This window comes from Brienomyrus brachyistius, chromosome 4 (genome assembly GCF_023856365.1).
Source record: "Brienomyrus brachyistius isolate T26 chromosome 4, BBRACH_0.4, whole genome shotgun sequence".
Taxonomy (NCBI): Eukaryota; Metazoa; Chordata; class Actinopteri; order Osteoglossiformes; family Mormyridae; genus Brienomyrus; species Brienomyrus brachyistius.
In genome coordinates this window covers 4,360,396-4,373,128 of record NC_064536.1, presented here as the reverse complement: position 1 = coordinate 4,373,128, position 12,733 = coordinate 4,360,396, and the positions used below count along the sequence as shown (strand labels likewise).

The 12,733-nt window shown below is 46.4% G+C and overlaps 1 long non-coding RNA gene across 1 annotated transcript; it reads left to right on the top strand.

Moving 5' to 3' along the window:
- The first annotated feature begins 1,914 nt into the window (after positions 1-1,914).
- On the top strand, positions 1,915-10,787 carry LOC125740634 (uncharacterized). Its single transcript, XR_007397720.1, has 3 exons — positions 1,915-2,073; positions 10,085-10,215; positions 10,467-10,787. It is a non-coding gene; the product is annotated as an uncharacterized LOC125740634 (long non-coding RNA).
- The last annotated feature ends 1,946 nt before the right edge of the window (positions 10,788-12,733 follow it).

The following is a 12,733-nucleotide window of genomic DNA, read 5'->3' as shown; positions in this document are numbered from 1 at the left end:
CATGATATGAAGTGGTTATAAATAGACATAACTCTACGGCGGCAAAGCGACGATGTGAAATTCCTATAGGGCAGAGGTGGAAAGCAAAACTGAAAACAGAAAAACAAAACCTTGGTCTGGATTTCTACTTTCTGGATGTGAAATTTTCACCTCTGCTCTGCTGTTATGCAAGTAAAGTACAAATCCAGACCAAGATTTTGTTTCAACCAACCAGTTGAGCATAAACAGTCACAGAGTACTCAACAGGTTGGTTGAAACAAAATCTTGGTCTGGAATTTTACTTTCTGGACCTGAAATCTCCACCTATGTGATGGAGATGGTCTACAGTTAGCTCTGAAATACATATTGGTTTTTGATTCCCAGGCTAAATCTGCTTTTTATTATTTTATTCTTTGACCTTCTGAAGACCTGAAATAAATAAAAGGATAAAACCCTACAAAATCCTGGCGACTTTAAGTCCACAGTTATGAAAAGTTGAAATTTCTGCATCTAGAAATCTTGGTCAGACAGCTGTCAGTTTTGGGGGAATTTAATTTTTTTTTCCTGTTTCACAAATAATCTATGTGTGGAAACATGTAGCATATTTCACCTTTAAACCGAACTTATCTTGTCTGTCGTGGTTCGCACTGATGAGCGCACGCTTTACGAAAATTGCCGCGGTTAGCAGGACGAATGAAATACAAACCGGTGTAGGATGCGTATCGAGTTACTGAAAGGCGGAGGCTGTTCAAGATGCCGCTGGGCAGTAATTCAGTCAGAAAGACATTCCAGATGCGAGGAGCCTTCAGCAAGGAGCTTAAGGGAGCCGTCATACACGCAGACTGAAATGTATATGGATTCTGACAGTGGAATCTTAATGTCCTGCTCCGATGAAGCCTGATCTTCCAAAGGCTTAGGGGCTAGCCAGAGGAGCAGGGATACTCCAGTAAAACACACGCGAGCGAGCTATTCGCAGAGACGGCCCCGCCACTGCCGCCCTCACTAACAGCGTCGAACATGTAGGGTGGGGTTAATTCCAGCTGGGCTCATTCAAAAATAGGAGGAAGACTTAGGGCAAGGTTCATTAGTGCAGACTGCTGAATGATTAATCTACTCAACCATTCAGATTTAATGCAAATTTATTACATTTTCACTGCGTTCTTCAAGCATAGCAAACGGAAGAAAAAATGTAAATGTTGTATCTCTTTGCATGTAAAGATGTATGAAGTCTTTTGTTTGTAATTCACTTTCCTAAACAGTGTGATCTGACAAACAAACATATATATATCCGTCAGTAAAGACCCTTTAGGTCTTCATTCGGAATTTTTGGTCCAATATGCACTGCATGCTGGGAATTAGGAAGTGAGATCATCAGCAGAGTGCTGGCAGTGTGAGACCAGTGTCTCGGGGCCCCGAAGCAAGGTGAACCATTTTCGGCCGTAATCTCATCCCCCAAATGCAGGCCGGTGGGCCACCTCGGCATTCCCACCCCCGCCGGTTTTGTGCACGGTGTTTGCCCACCAAATTAAATCCGAGGGGGACCGTGCCGAACAGAAAGGCACTTTCAGATCCGTCGCTGAGAGCTCACACAAGTGGGGCTTGGGAACTGAATGCCAGCCCCTGACAAAAGGGGAGACATTTTGAAAAAAAAAAGGGGGGGGGGGCTGCATTTTGTGTGAATTTACCCATTTGTTGGCTAAGTTCTGCCCCTTAAGATTTGGGGGGGAGGAGAGCGTAAATCCGTTGACTTTTGAGCACTTACCAGACTGGCGTGGGTACAAGCCAGACTTAAGTCACAATTCAAGAGCGGAATGGATATTGGGAGGGGAGGGTGGGAAAGCTGGGAAGTGCTTCTTTTAAGCGACAATAAGTGGGGCTTTGCGGATTGGTCCGACGAGGAAATTGAAACCTGGGGTCTGTGGTGGGTACTCCCGGATCTATTCCGGACCGATCCTGCCAACGTCATGAAAGGGGAAGGAGATGATGGCATTATCGAAGGCATCCCGGTGATTGTGCCGTCCTCTGGGAGGAGAAAATAATTGCAGAGCTGACCAGTGGATCTGACCTCTAACAAAATGCTTCTCTACAAAAAAGGTGGGTCATTGGTGCTGGCTGAGTAGTAGGGTATGATTCGGGATAATCAGGAGATTTGAATATTCATGCGGATCCTTCGGAGCCAACAGCCATTCTCCTCTAGACAAAATCTCCCAAAGGACCCCAAATGCTATAGAAACCTCACTGCTAGCTTATATTGCTGATGATTCATTGAATGGCCTTTGAGAATCAGTCATTTAGCAAAGACAATATTAGGAACTTGCAATAACACAGGAAGAGTAGAATTTTCTGGAAGATTTGGACTGAACTTCTGTTTTGTACTTTCTAGAATTAAAAATTTGGCCACCAGCTAATAGAAGTACTCTGAATTGTGATTCATTGAGTTCCTAAATCTGGATGACATTAATTGAGTGCTTTTATAAATTCATACATTGAAAACAATTTCAGTTGGTATTTAAAATACATATTATAGACTCAGTGGCCACTTTCTTAAGTACAACTACTAGTACTGGGTAGAATCCCCTTTTGTCTCCAGGACCACTCCGAGGGAAACAAGTTCCTGATTAGTTTTAACGAGTCTGGCCATCCTCCCGTTCGTCTCTCATTAACAAGGTGTTTTTAGCCACTGAAATTTTACTTACTGGATGTTTTTTGTTCAACACGTTCTCTGTAAACTCTACATAGTGTAGTGCATGAATGTCTCAGGAGGGTGGTGGTTTGAGATGCTGGAACAAAAGGCCCGATAGCAACAACAAACCGTGTTCAAAATCAGATCACTTAGTCGTTCTGCCGGTTAGCCGCACAGTAACTGAATCTCTTGACCCTGCCTACGTGCCGAACATATCATTCGCTGTTTGTAGAAGCAGGCTGTTTGTGTTAACAAGTACCTAATAAACTCTCCACTGAGTGTAGGTATCGCTGCATACGTGATGGTCTGTCATAATAAAATTCTTCCAATTCAGCCGAGCGAAACGGAGAATCAAAACGCCGCGATCCTTCAGAAATACCTTTTTGCTAAGAACAGTTATTTCTCTGTGGTGACAGAGGCAGGCTTTGTGCCGTGTTGTGGCAGTGCGTGGGGCGCTTCAGCGCAGCTGGGCCAGCGTTTGCATTCCTCCCGTCGTCTCTCTTGTTTTCCTTCCCCTGCGAATTACTTTGGCTGCGGCGGGGTTGGATGTTGATAGAGGCCCGTGGTACGAGGAGGAGAGGCCGACAGTCACGTAGCGATGCCCCTCCGCTCTGGGTTATTGAGTTATTCAGGGGCCGTTGACAGGTAGGAGAAAAGACTGGCACGTCGCCCCGCCCACGTCCTCAGCGCTCTCATCGCCCCTCTACACCTGTCACTTCCCTGCATGTAACTCTGCCAAGCCAGTGTTTCCCAGCCGGCTCCAGGGAAACCCTCAGATAGTTCACGTTTTTGCTCAAATGTGGACAGTCTGGCAGTCTGGGAAAACCTAGCCACTCAGGGGGTCCCCAAAAAAGGGATTGGGACACCCTGTGTTAGGCTACGTGTACTTTACTGTTCTCCAATCACAATGGCCAGCTGATCGGCTTTCACTTCCTAAATGACCACAGGCTCTGGCTGCGACTTTTTAAGGCCACGGATTTGTTTAATCGGCTGTAGCCGGGTGTAAAATTTGAATGGAATAAATCACAAGATTTGTGACGTGATTATTGTGCTGTCTGATTGAAGCAAACATCATGAAGACACAACGATTTGGATGGATGTAAGTCATTTTATTGTAGTAATTTTAATGAAAGAAAACCTAAACCTGTTTCAGTGATGACAGTTATTAAATGTGTCCAATTATACACCATTATGCTAATAAGCAGAGGTGGAGATTTCAGGTCCAGAAAGTACAAATCCAGACCAGGATTTTGTTTCAACCAACCAGTTGAGCATTAAGAGTCACAGTCACAGAGTAACTCAACTGGTTGGTTGAAACAAAATCCTGGTTTGGATTTGTACTTTCTGGACCTGAAATCTCCACCTCTGTTAATAAGCGTTTCATGCAAATTCAATATTTATTTTCTGAAAACTGGCCAAAAACCAAGCACTTGGGGGTCAGTCAATTATTCAGTGGATTATTATTAACTAATCACCTAACTAATTGATATTAATCGATGAACGTGCCTGACAGACACAGTATGGGCTAAGCCTCTGTGCTTGTGATGTGAAGGTCGCCGGTTCGAGCCTCGGCTGAATAGTCACATCTGTGGGGCCTAAACCGCCACACTTGCTCTCACCTACATGTCTGTCTGTCTCTTGGAGAACAAGATGGCATAGGTGCCCCTGGGGATCAATACAGTGTCATTATTATTATTATTATTATCATTACTATTATTCTTCTACACTCCTGGAGGAATATCTGATTCATGTTCACAATCCTGATCTAAGCAGACCACAGTTGGGTTTGCATCAGCTCAGAGCTGTCAGAATGGTTGATTATACTTCCCAAACCCGATATGTACTATTTCCTGTCATATTTAATGAAATCCAGAGATAAACCCAGCAAAAGAATTTGCAGGATTAAAATATGATGTATAGTTATTGTCAGTGATCCTGTGATGTATTAAACTCTCCAGCCCTCTGCTGTGTGGTCCCACCCCTCGCCTCGTATGAACACCTGCACCATTCTGCACTGCAGGACTGACAGGTGTTTTTCAGAATGTCCACTGGGTTAGAGAAACATGTCAGCCGCGATGATGGAGGATGAGAGGAATAGTGAACAGGAGCCATGAGTTCTGGCATCGTGGGCCGTCTTTCTCATTGTCTAGACTGGAAGGATATGCAACTTCAGCAGGGATTCTCCTTCTTGCTAATTTACTGATAAAAAAAAAAAACCTTTTTTGGATCATCCAGTTCCCCAGCAGAGGAAAAAGGATATTTGCTCTTGTGTTTATTGTACAGCAAAGGCAAGTAAGGTAAAGAACTGAATGGCCTTAACATCTGTCAGCATATTCCACAAGTCATGCAAAGCCAAAGAAAAATAATCATTTTCAAATAGAGAAATCAGTCCAGTATCCACGAGCCTGGTCAGGAATAGCAGACAGAAGATGGATGGATTGACAGATGGATAGTGATCAGTCCAGTTTCCTTGGACAGGAAAACAGATTAACATAAGATAATGCCCTTTGACAGATAAGTCATCCATCCATCCATCTATCCACCCATCCATCCACTAATTTCTATACCCACTTGTCCTATGTAGGGTGGTGATAGCCTGGAGCCCTGTGATTGGTACTTTTCTGCCTTGCGCCTGTAACCATTAATCATTCTCCTCTAAATACCTACTAGGGACACAATACGTTGGCCACACACTCCCTGTAGCTTATCAGACATTTGGGCCTGTAGTCCTCCGAGGTCACTGTCCCCCTGGTGGTGCCCTCAGAGTCGGATAACACTGCTGCTGAAAGCCGCAGCTTCAGCGAGAATCACTTTCATCCGCAGCCACTGGTTTCTACTCCACAAACATCGCCCTCAGGCCTGTGCGCTGTTTACAATAACGGATATTCATTATGAAGGATTTAGGAGCCTCCTGTTTTGTGTTACTGGGGAAAATAATCCAAGTGCCCGCCTACCCAGACTGCCAGGAATGAGCTGGGAGTCCTCTGTCACTGCCGGCCCCGCAAAGGTTAGGAAGTGACATTTTTTGGTTTTCGTCCAAAAACTGCTTGAGAAGTAACTGCAGTAAGGACGAATACAGGGGCGGGGCCACAGGGGCACTGGCTGCAGCTGAACGTTGATTGGCTGCCTCCCCTTTCACTCACCATGTCATTGATGGGCCCCTCTGTATGAATTATTGCTCCTCTTATGCCTCCCCCCCACCTTAAAACATCCTAGAATCGCCCCTAGACTGTGGCTTTCACAAGTTAGATAGCTGGTGGATTGCTAGGACAAAATTCGGAGTCTTGCTTTTTTCAACAAGTAATTAATAAAATGAATAAAGATGTTAAAATTTGGTGTATTCAGAGGGGGAAGGAATAAAACCTGCAGTCTTTGTCTCTGTCTTGTTAGAAAGTTGTAGATGCCCTCAAATCATTATAGGTGCCTACAGGAAGTACACTGCATTGAAATAGTTTGTACAGACGCTCTTCTTTTTACAAATTTAAGAACTTTCAAACATACGAACGAAGAGGACTGTAAGTTTGTTCCTTGGACTCCCGTACAACTTCTGGCCGCTACTCTTGCCACGCAGCAGCGTAGCGTGCGTACTCCCAGCATCCTAGGTCTTTGACCTTGCGTATACCCTTAAAATGATGTTGAATAACAACTAACGAACATTTTAAGTTGCGATCGGCCGTTTGGAGCGCATCTGCTTCGTAAGTAGAGGAGCGTCTGTATCTGTCCGTAAAAAAAAAAAAAATCACTTAGATGTCTGCCTCTAAACATCCATCCATCCATTTTCCAAACCGCTTATCCTACTGGGTTGCGGGGGGTCCGGAGCCTATCCTGGAAGCAATGGGCACGAGGCAGGGAACAACCGAGGATGGGGGACCAGCCCATCGCAGGGCACATTCACACACCATTCACGCACACATGCACACCTAAGGGCGATTTAGCAAGTCCAATTAGCCTCAGCATGTTTTTGAACTGTGGGGGGAAACCGGAGTACCCGGAGGAAACCCCACGACGACATGGGGAGAACATGCAAACTCCACACACATGTAACCCAGGGGGAGACTTGAACCCGGGTCCCAGAGGTGTGCTAACCACTGTACCACCATGCCACCCCTGCCTCTAAACAGATCCACAAAACTCCACTTATTTAGAACCTGACCTGACGGCAACATGCGGGGAAAATGCTCCCCCTACATTAAGCTTAAATGGGTGGGGGGAGGGGGGCACTGCTATGATAGATATACATAATCTGGGCTCACACAGCTTTTTATTGCATGCTGGGAAACATCAGAACGCCGCTGGGAGGAAGATCGCAGGTGAGGCCTCGAACCATAGCCAGCACCCTGAAAAGGGAGCGAAAGCTTGGGGGGAGGGGGGGTGGTGGTGTCAGCTGGGATACCCCAGCCAAAACACAGCCCTGCCAAAAAGCTCCCTAACATGTGGGGAGAGGGACCCCACCTCAGCCACCTTCGCTTTCACTAACGGGGGCGGGGGAGGCCCATTAAATTAATTCATTTGTTTGCATTTCTCCGAAATGGGCCTGCTTTTTGTCGAAGAACCGAACGGGCTGGGCAGGGGGGACTGGGGGCGTGGGGTCCAGTGGGGGCGCAGTGGAGATTAATGCACGGCAGGTGCGGCCCCTCTACATGCGGGATGCGTGCCGAGCTGCCAGGGGCGCAGGTGCACGTTGGCGAGCAGCCAGCGTGTGGCGCCGTTGCCGTCATGTTTTCGGCTCCTTGACATCGTACTCGAGGGCCGCGGCGATTACGTAAAGTGGCTGGGGGCCCTGATTTAACAGGAAGCGGGATCACGAACACCGGCCTGGCTCGTAAAATCTCCTCCCGCTTTCCTGCACTCGTTCCTGCTCGTTAATGCTCATATTTATTTTTATTTGTTAGCAAACCCCTCCTCCATTAATTCTGTGCCGCTATCGTCCACCATAGCCCTCAGAATTTGTCGCTTTAATCATAAAAAGCTGGTGTTCTTTGGACTGGGCCTGCAATTGAAATTTATGGGAGGATGGAATGGTGCAGGAGAGCCCATTAGGGCCATTTTGCTGGGCCAAAAAGTCCACTGGGATGGGTAGTGCTAATGCAGGGGAGGGAGGGGGGGTTCCACTGACCTGAGTGGCAAACAACAGCGGCAGGGATGAGTACAGAGGCGGGGCCAGAGGGACACTGGCCAGAGCTGAAAGCTGATTGGCCCATACAGCACCTCCTCTCGTGTCACTCGCCAATTCTAAACATATCATTGGCTAATGACAAAGCGGACCCCCTTCTCCATGAATTATAGTCCCCCTTCTTAAAAACATCCCAGAATCGCCCAGAACGGTGGGTAACATATAAGCGGCGGTACCGTGCCCCCCACAGAACCAGCCTGCCATGGAAACCGCAGCCAAAGTGTATTCTTGGGGGTCCTGGAAACGGGTCTGACAGGGAGGTGAGAGCAGGACCGCGGCCCTTTCCACCAATACCGTTAATCACTCTAAGTGCTGAGCGCATCTGGCTTGGCAGTGGTCCTCTCCTGCATGCTTCTCGCTTAGGTAAAGCTCTGGGCAAGAGAGATTGATTTTCCACATTTGGACGGGAGTTAAGTAAGAGCGGCGTGGACACTGGACACCCCGCACCTCTGTGAATGAGAGGCTTAATAGCCCGGGGATAAAAAAAAAAAAAAAAACAGCTTCCTTTTTCGCTCACACACATTTCGCCAGACGCGGCTGAGCTGCCAAGGCAGCGGTGAGGAAACGTGTTAGCGCGATACGGACACCCCTGTGTCTCCGCCCTGGAGGCCGGCTGTGGCACTGCGGAGATTTGAGAGCCCCGGTTAAAGTACCGCGATGCTGGACGCCATCAACACCTGATATGTCAGCATCAGGTTATTATTTGTGTTGGTTCATTTGGTTAAAAGCTACCCGTGAAGTGAAGTCATTTCAACGTGTATTACCCCGTGGCCGATCAGTATTTTATTTCAAATGGAAAGCCTTCATCCATCCATGCAGGTCTGGTCAACCCTATAGCCAACATATGCGGTCGCTTGGGGACTTAAACTGGCGCCTCACCTCCCCATTACTGAAGAGCAAATGAAACTGGGCAGTATTTTGCTGGGAGTGGCGGCGGTGGAACTGGCCTAGGGTACCACATATGCTTTAACCAGCACTGGACCCAGCCAGTGTCCATGTTATTTACCCAGTACAGGGTCTCAGTGAACCATGGAGCCCAAAAGAATCCTGTCCAGGCCTGAAATTAAAGCTCAAGGCGGCTCGTACCTGAACCCTGAATCTGGCCCCAATAATGCTAGCAAGTCTAAAAGCTAAACTGGACCTGAACCTGAAATTTTGGAAATATTAATCATACGCATATATGGAGACAATTGTGAGCTTTTGCTGTATTTCTTCCATTGCTAGTGGGATACTAGCTAGGTAGCTGGTGGGCGAGAGAGAAGGGGGGGGGGGAGGTGGAGTGTTGGGGCTGGAATGGAAAGTGCAAACGAGCGAAGGACCCAGCAGGCGCAAAAAGTGATTTGCACACTGAAAAAACAAACATAACTAACCCAGACCTGATCCAAGCCAGAAAGTGACCATAAATGACTGACCCAGACCTGATCCAAGCCAGAAAGTGACCATAAATGATTAACCCAGACCTGATCCAAGCCAGAAAGTGACCATAAAGGATTCACCCAAACCTAATCCAGGCCAGAAAGTGACCATAAATGACTGACCCAGACCTGATCCAACCCAGAAAGTGACCATAAATGACTGAGCCAGACCTGATCCAAACCAGAAAGTGACCATAAATGACTGATCCAGACTTGATCCAAGCCAGAAAGTGACCATAAATGACTGAGCCAGACCTAATCCAAGCCAGAAAGTGACCATAAATGACTGACCCAGACCTAATACAAGCCAGAAAGTGACCATAAATGAACGAACCAGACCTGATCCAAGCTAGAAAGTGACCATAAATGACTGATCCAGACTTGATCCAAGCTAGAAAGTGACCATAAATGACTGACCTAGACCTGATCCAAACCAGAAAGTGACCATAAATGACTGATCCGGACTTGATCCAAGCCAGAAAGTGACCATAAATGACTGACCCAGACCTGATCCAAGCTAGAAAGTGACCATAAATGACTTATCCAGACTTGATCCAAGCTAGAAAATGACCATAAATGACTGACCCAGACCTGATCCAAGCTAGAAAGTGACCATAAATGACTGACCCAGACCTCATCCAAGCCAGAAAGTGACCATAAATGACTGACCCAGACCTGATCCAAGCTAGAAAATGACCATAAATGACTGATCCAGACCTGATCCAAGACCCAATACTTTGTCTGGGCCTGTTGGGCCCTGGTTGGGTTGGACTGCAGACCTGAACTTTTGTTGAGGCTGTTATTGCCTTATTATTCAATCTGCACAAAATACAGATGAATGGAAGCATAAAGACCACTTTGCCATCCTGGCTGATCTACGTAGCACCACGGATACAGATGATGGTAGAAAAGCTGCTGTTCTGACACAGCGAGCAAGATGAAGAAGGCATCCCTTGGGTATAGAGGTGAGTCCTGATTCAAAGATCTACATGGCAGATGTTGGGGGAGCAGGACTGTACCATGAAGCTCTGTCAGTGAAATAGCCCCCGATGATCCTTCCGCAATGTGTTTTTTGACAGTTTTGCGAGGTCGGCCTCTGTTTAGCCTCTCCGAAGTTTGTCCTGACTGCCAAGGAATGTTGTAGGTCACGGGCGAAGGGAGATGATGATCAAAAACCTATTTCAGGCCTGATTTCCTTCACTTCCTCTACTCGCAGGAACCATTTCGCTTCTCCCTCCTGGAGATGCTGCTCGCCAGCGTCCGCTGTGAAGCCTTCGGCCGGGTCCGACGTCCACCTGCTGCGGTTTCCAGGAACCCTGGACCATTAGCTCAGGCGTCGCTGCGTCGTGCCTCGTGGTGACTGAGGAGTCGATACCTATGGAGCTGCAATGTTTTCATCTTTGCGTTTGCCGCCTGGTCTAACTGTCCTTCGGGTGAATAATGGCTTCTGGAAAAATCTTTCAGATCTGAATAATAATCAACAAATTCTTTCCCAATGAAAAGCTGCATCACGTATAACTGATCATGATTGAGTGAAAATTTATGTGTGTATTCTGATAAACATTAATCATTAAAAACTCTTATCATATTAATATTATAAGAAAACTGATGTTTACATTGGACCCTAAAACAAATTATTTCTTAATTATTACATCTAAGTGTCCACTTAATTTTTTTTCTGTATTGGAAAATTAATTTGACCCATGTATTCCTATTTAAAATTACCCTGCATTAATGATAATGTTGGTTTTGTCTGTGTAACGTGATTATAATATCATTTAGAATTGCGGCAAAAAAATATCAGAACGACATCCCCTGCTACGTTAAAGTCATCTAAAATGCAAATAGCAATATAGCTTAAAAAATTTGGTGTCTTTACTTAGTGTTGTTTAAAATTGTTTTAATTGACATTACGGGGGGGGGGGGGGGGGGGGTGACATGGAAACCATCCGAAACTGGAAGTAAATGTGGGAACTGCAAGGGAACAATGATTAACATTAATGGGCAAATCGAGGCGGCTTGCTTTCCTTGGTCACTGCCCCGAGGCCCCCCATCTCGATTTGGTCGAGTGTAATGACTGTGGTGGCTCTTGGAACTTATTACCAAACAATCCCAGGGTCTAAGAGGATAATGTGTTAGCTGATATCTCAGCCTGGACCGGCGCGGCGATGGGAAAAGAGGACCAGCTGAGGTGAACGCGGATCGCTTGTGTTTCGGGCTCCGGCAGTAACGTTAGGCGCTATCCGGTAAAATCCTTACCAGGATGGAAAAAGGATTGATTCAAAGTACATGTATAAAAGTTTCTTCTCAGAGTCATATGGGAAGTGAGGTCTTTAAAGCTTCCCCAATATAAAAAAAAAACGAATTCAAGTAAAAGAGTAAGGGAAAATTATACACGCCGTTGCAATTTTCCATAATCTCTTAAGATAATTGATTTGTGAGAAACATTTGTAGAGGTGATGGATTTGGTTCTTAAGCCATTTTAATGTAAATCCCTAATGTCTGAGCAATCTGAAGTCAAGCAATACATCTCCCCACCCTGGAATAGATCTACATGTGAACTCTTTTCTTCCCTGTGCAGGTGGGAATTGCTTTACTTCTTGTACCTTTTGGTTTCAGCATAGAATCTGTAACACGTGTGCACATAGGAGACAAGGAATGATTTATGATACAATCTTCTTATCTGTTAGATCAAATAAATGATCCAGCCACAATTTTAAATGACTGGCGAGCGGCGTGCTGAAATCCGTCTTCTTAAATGGTAGATAAATGTTTGGTTTGTAAAAGGAAATATCTGATTCTGAGTGGGTGTTTCTGGGCATCTAAATCCACAACCCATAAAAGATACCATCCTTTATTTCCCCCCCAGGCTCGCTTTTATCATCCACCTTGCCATAAATCTACACGGGAAAACTTTTCTGCTTTTTCAGTCTCTCTCTCTCTCCACCACCCCCTTCATTTAGTCCAGGATGTGAAGAGTTGCCAGGGCAGACCGAGGAGTGAGACAATTTTGATCTCCTTGTTGTGAATGTGGAGAGCTGGTGGGGAGGGGTTGGGGGGCAGGGGTGGGGGGGGGGGGGGGCACTCATCTGCTGCCAGCCAAGTTCCCCTTTCTCCTCTCGGACCCAGGCTCCCAAGTCATGGATCACGGACCCGGAGAAGAAGCTAATAGCCCTCTCTAGCAGAGCCGTGCTAAATTCTCCCTGCACTAAAATTATTCCCCTGGGAATCAATGGGCCTATTCTTTTGTTGGCCGCGGTTTGCTCGACGGTTCTACACTCTATGTGAAACAGTAGACAGTAATGGGGAAACATAAAACATAATACTTGTGTGACCAGCTTGTCACTGGCTCTTCGGGGGGCCGTGTGCAGATATTGCCGATGAAAGAAGAATCAGTGAGAGATTAAGGGGTGACGGCCCTCCACATCCAGATCGGATCTCCCGCGGGGGGGGGCTCATTCAGATGCTGCACGGAGCGGGGCT